The sequence below is a fragment of the Bufo bufo genome, chromosome 4 (assembly GCF_905171765.1).
Source record: "Bufo bufo chromosome 4, aBufBuf1.1, whole genome shotgun sequence".
Classification (NCBI taxonomy): Eukaryota; Metazoa; Chordata; class Amphibia; order Anura; family Bufonidae; genus Bufo; species Bufo bufo.
In genome coordinates this window covers 631975314-631981742 of record NC_053392.1, presented here as the reverse complement: position 1 = coordinate 631981742, position 6429 = coordinate 631975314, and positions in this window count along the sequence as shown.

The following is a 6429-nucleotide window of genomic DNA, read 5'->3' as shown; positions in this document are numbered from 1 at the left end:
TGCCACAGCTCGCATTGATGTGCCATCCTGGATAAGCTGCACTACCTGAGCCACTTGTGTGGGTTGTAGACTCCGTCTCATGTTACCACTAGAGTGAAAGCACCGCCAGCATTCAAAAGTGACCAAAACATCAGCCAGGAAGCATAGGAACTGAGAAGTGGTCTGTGGTCACCACCTGCAGAACCACTCCTTTATTGGGGGTGTCTTGCTAATTGCCTATAATTTCCACCTGTTGTCTATCCCATTTGCACAGCAGCATGTGAAATTGATTGTCACTCAGTGTTGCTTCCTAAGTGGACAGTTTGATTTCACAGAAGTGCGATTGACTTGGAGTTACATCGTGTTGTTTAAGTGTTCCCTTTATTTTTTTGAGCAGTGTAATTCAGCCTGAGATCTCCTGGACAGGACAATAACCTCCATCATCCCTCAGCCTAGAAGCTCACAATCTACTCTGTATACAGCATACTCTATGTATCACTTCCATCATCCCTATAGTGCCCCCAGTAGTAATGCCCCTTATAGTGCCCTCTAGTAGTAATAGTGCCCTTCTAGTAACAATGCCCCTTATAGTGCCCTATAGTACTAGTAATGTCCCTTAGTGTCTTCTAGTAGTAATCATGCCCCTTATATTCTCTGTAACAGTAATAATGCCCTCTAGTAGTAGTAATGCCCCTTATATTCCCTCTAATAGTAATAGTGCCCTTCTAGTAACAATGCCCCTTATAGTGCCCTCTAGTAGTAATAATGCACCTTATAGTGCCCTCCAGTAGTAATTACCCTTATAGTGCTCTCTAGTAGTAATAATGCCCCTTATAGTGCCTTCTAGTAGTAATGCCCCTTGTAGTGCTCTTTACTAGTAATAATTCCCCTTGTAGTGCTCTCTAGTAGTAATAATTCCCCTTGTAGTGCCCTCTAGTAGTAATAATGCCCCTTATATTCTCTGTAACAGTAATAATGCCCTCTAGTAGTAGTAATGGCCCTTATATTCCCTCTAGTAGTAATAGTGCCCTTCTAGTAACAATGCCCCTTATAGTGCCCTCTAGTAGTAATAATGCCCATTATAGTGCCTTCTAGTAGTAGTAATGCCCCTTGTAGTGCACTTTACTAGTAATAATTCCCCTTGTAGTGCCCTCTAGTAGTAATAATTCCCATTGTAGTGCCCTCTAGTAGTAATAATGCCCCTTAGTGCTCTTTACTAGTAATAATGCTCCTTGTAGTGCCCTCTAGTAGTAATGCCCCATGTATTCCCTTTAGTAGTAGTAATGCCCCTTGTAGTGCCCTCTAGTAGCAATGCTCCTTATAGTGCCCTCTAGTAGTAATGCCCCGTGTATTCCCTTTAGTAGTAGTAGTAGTGCCTTCTAGTAGTAATAATGCCATTTATAGTGCCCTCTAGTAGTAGTAATGTCCCCCATAGGGCCCTCTAGTAGTAGTAATGTCCCTCATAGTGCCCTCTAGTAGTAGTAATGCCCTTTATAGTGCCCTCGACTGGTAATAATGCCCCTTATATTCCCTCTAGTAGTAATATTGCCCCTTACAGTGCCCCACTTGTAGTAATATTGCCCCCATTAATATTAATGCCCCCCTATAGTTGTAATAAGTCCTCACAGATGTTACTGTAAATGGCTGCGGTTCGGTGATGTTTCATCTGTATAAACCGCGCTGTCAATAACCGCGGCAGTCCACGTTTCAGCGCGATTATCACAGCCTGCGTACCGCTGACAGAAGAGCCTAAATAATACAAATCAACGAATATAATCCTACAGCCGGTGCAGGGGCCTCCGCTGACACAGGAGCCTCATGGCTGCATTCACATGTGCAGGTTTTCTCTGGATGCAGTTGGAGGACCCCCATTCTAGAGGTAGGTGCAGGTCCCGGCGTGGCATATCCTGTGGATGTCTGAGATGAGAAGACTCCTTTAACCCCTTCCTAGGATCCTGTACAAACAGAAGCTGTGACTTGTAGAAAGGTTCATGAAGACCGCGCTCCAGACCTTCAGGACGAGCCTTTCCTCATCAGGTTGAGGATGGAAGTAAAAGTCCTGGTTGATGTTCTTGACCCTCGAGGTATCTCCGACAGCAGCTCAAAGCATTTCCTGACAACTGATGAAGGACAATGGATTTTTATTGAAATAGTTTTTCCATACAAAAAGAAAAAGGTGCCATAATCCTGCACGAGGTGCAAAGCAAGAGAGATCAGCGGCAGAGGACACAGCAATGCTAAGAGAGGTCTACAATAATCACCTCCTCGCTCCGTGTCTCATTACAATAACCATAGTCATCCGAGATTGTATCGGAAAGGAAGCCAGGAGAACATTGGTGGGAAATCGCCTACAGTAGACACGAAAAGGCAAAGAAAGGATAAAGAAAACAAACCACAGAGAGAACAGACAAACACTAGGGAGGACACAAAGGTCAGGGTCACACCATGGTGTGGAAGAGGTCCACTTTATCCCTCAATAATGCCGTCAAACAATCCATAGTCCTGACCTCGGAAGCCCTGGCATACAGAGATCCGGGGGTGGTCAGGGCGCTTCCAATGCTTGCCAATAAGGCAGAGTGCCGCCATCAACACCAGCAGGAACAGCTTAAGCGAGTGTTTCCACATGGGCGTAGGAGAGCGGATCCAGAGGAACACCACATCCCAAGAGATCACAGAGGAACGATTGAACATCACTCCAAAATGGAAGGATGAGCTCGAAATCCCAAAATATGAAGAAGATGTTCCCCTAGATGTCCCAAACCTCTATCACAACCCTGGAACTGCTGGATTCATCCTATGGAGGAGATCGGGAGTATTATACCAACATAGAAACATAGAATGTGTCGGCAGATAAGAACCATTTGGCCCATCTAGTCTGCCCAATATACTGAATACTATGGATAGCCCCCGGCCCTATCTTATATGAAGGATGGCCTTATGCCTATCCCATGCATGCTTAAACCCCTTCACTGTATTTGCAGCTACCACTTCTGCAGGAAGGCTATTCCATGCATCCACTACTCTCTCAGTAAAGTAATACTTCCTTATATTACTTTTAAACCTTTGCCCCTCTAATTTAAAACTGTGTCCTCTTGAGGTAGTTTTTCTTCTTGTAAATCTTCTCTCTTCCTTTACCGAGTTGATTCCCTTTATGTATTTAGCAGTTTCTCTCATCTCCCCTCTGTCTCTTCTTTCTTCCAAGCTATACATATTAAGGTCCTTTTAACCTTTCCTGGTAAGTTTTATCCTGCAATCCATGTACTAGTTTAGTAGCTCTTCTCTGAACTCTCTCTAGAGTATCTATATCCTTCTGGAGATATGGCCTCCAGTACTGCGCACAATACTCCAAGTGAGGTCTCACCAGTGTTCTGTACAGCGGCATAAGCACTTCACTCTTTCTACTGCTTATACCTCTCCCTATACATCCAAGCATTCTGCTGGCATTTCGTGCTGCCCTATTACATTGTCTTCCCACCTTTAAGTCTTCTGAAATAATTACTCCTAAATCCCTTTCCTCAGATACGGAGGTCAGGACTGTGTCAAATATTCTATATTCTGCCCTTGGGTTTTTACGCCCCAGGTGCATTATCTTGCACTTATCCACATTAAATTTCAGTTTCCAGAGTTCTGACCATTCTTCTAGTTTTCCTAAATCCTTTTCCATTTGGCGTTTCCCTCCAGGAACATCAACCCTGTTACATATCTTTGTGTCATCAGCAAAAAGACAAACCTTACCAGCGAGGCCTTTTGCAATATCACTTATGAAGATATTAAACAAAATCGGTCCCAGTACAGATCCCTGTGGAACCCCACTGGTAACATTACCTTGTTTTGAATGTTCTCCATTGACTACAACCCTCTGTTGTCTGTCACTCAGCCACTGCCTAATCCACTCAACAATATGGGAGTCCATGCTCAATGACTGCAGTTTATTGATAAGTCTTCTATGTGGGACAGTGTCAAAAGCCTTACTAAAATCTAGATATGCAATGTCTACTGCACCTCCACCGTCTATTATTTTATTCACCCAGTCAAAAAAATCTATAAGATTTGTTTGACATGATCTCCCTGTTGTTTTTCATCTTGCAATCCATGGGATTTTAGATGTTCCACAATCCTATCCTTTAATAGGGTTTCCATTAATTTGCCTACTATTGATGTCAGACTCACTGGTCTATAGTTGCTTGATTCCTCCCTACTACCTTTCTTGTGAATGGGCACGACATTAGCCAATTTCCAATCTTCCGGGACGACTCCTGTTACTAATGATTGGTTAAATAAATCTGTTAACGGTTTTGCCAGCTCACCACTAAGCTCTTTAAATAATTTTGGGTGTATCTCATCAGGCCCCTGTGACTTATTTGTCTTCACCTTAGACAGCAAACTTAGAACATCTTCCTCTGTAAAGATACATGCATCAAACGATTTATTAGTCATTCTTTCTAGTGGAGGTCCTTTTCCTTTTTCTTTTGTAAAAACTGAACAGAAGTATTCATTAAGGCAGTCGGCTAGCCCTTTATTCTCTTCTACATACCTTCCGTCCTTTGTTTTTAATTTAGTTATTCCTTGTTTTAATTTCCTTTTTTCATTTATATATCTGAAGAACGTCTTATCCCCTTTTTTCATAGACTGAGCTAGTTTTTCTTCTGCCTGCGCTTTAGAAGTTCTTATAACTTGCTTGGCCTCTCTCTGCCTAATCTTGTAGATTTCCTTATCTTCATTGCTCTGGGTTTTTTTATAATTACAAAATGCTATCTTTTTATTTTTAATGATTTGGGCCACTTCTGCTGAGTACCACAGTGGTCTCCTCCTTTTTTTGCTTTTACTGACAAGTCTAATGCAATTTTCTGTTGCCTTCAATAATGCACCTTTTAAGTAGTCCCATTTCTCCTGGACTCCATGTAATCCGTTCCAGTCTGATAAGGACTCATTTATGACTAATTTCATTTTTGAAAAGTCTGTTTTTCTAAAATCTAAAACTTTTGTTTTTGTGTGGTGGGACTCTTTCACAGTTCTTATATTAAACCACACTGACTGGTGATCACTAGATCCCAAGGTTTCGCCTACAATGACATCATATACCGAATCCCCGTTTGTGAATACCAAATCCAAAATGGCCTCCCTCCGGGTTGGCTCCTCAACCACTTGTTGTAGAGATAACCCCAGTAGGGAATTTAGAATATCTGTACTCCTGGTAGAACTTGCTATTTTGGTTTTCCAGTTTATATCTGGAAGATTGAAATCTCCCATAATGATAACTTCTCCTTTCATTGTCATTTTAGCTATTTCTTCAACTAGTAGGTCATCTAGTTCTTTAACTTGACCAGGTGGTCTATATATCACACCTACACGAGTTACTGCATGGTTAGCAAACTGCAACGTAACCCAAACTGACTCTATGTTGGCCTCACCAACTTGTATTAGGTTAGATTTAATGCTATCTTTCACATACAGGGCCACTCCTCCTCCTTTCTTGCCTTCTCTGTCTCTTCTGTATAAAGAGTACCCTGGTATGGTTATGTCCCAGTCATTTCTTTCATTAAACCATGTCTCCGTAACAGCCACTAAATCTACATTCTCAGATGCCATTATTGACCCAAGTTCATTGATTTTTTTACCTAAACTGCGAGCATTTGTAGACAGGACTCTGAGCTTATCATTTCTTAACCTCTGTGCTTCTGACCTGTTCTGGCATACCAACACCTTCTATAGGTTTTCTTTAAAATGGAGAAGGATGACTTTGCCGCTCTCCTCCATAAAAGGCACCTGGTGCTGTCGGGCAGAGTTCTTCCCAGGTACTCCTCCCAGCGAACCATATAAGAGTGGCGGGGTATCTGGTCCTGAATAGGCACTAAGAGTACAGCATATATTTCCAATATCAGCCCTTTCAGGGATGGTCCTCCTCTACAAAGGTGTTAAAATGTCATCAGAAGAGAAACCACCAGTCCTGAAAAGAACATATGGGCAAAATGTCTAACCTGGGATTAGAAATAATGAGCTGACGGAGGGAGATCAAATTTAGCTTGAAGTCCCAAAAAAGACAATAACTTCTGTGTGAACGGGTCAACCACATCTGCAAAATGAAAAACCCTCATTGAAACCATGATCCGGTAACAGGCCCAGAAAGACTATGCGGGAGGAGTGAGGCCAAGGCTAGTGGGAACTTTCTGCTACAGGATCTGGTGAGCGCCATAGGACCAAGGAGTACCCCGGCAGTGGAAGGGCTCGACCATCAGAGAGAACTGGGGTGGACAGGAGCCAAGCACAGTCTCTCAATCTGCGTCCATATAGAGTAAGCCGGTAAAGAAGCCCAGGCTGTGACATAGAGCCGCCCAGACCTCCCCGGGACGCCTTCCAATGACACCGACCTGGGGATCCTGTGCCACTTATCCGCCCCTATAAAGCGTAAGATCTGTGATACAGCATTTTAGGATCACGTAAGGGGACTAG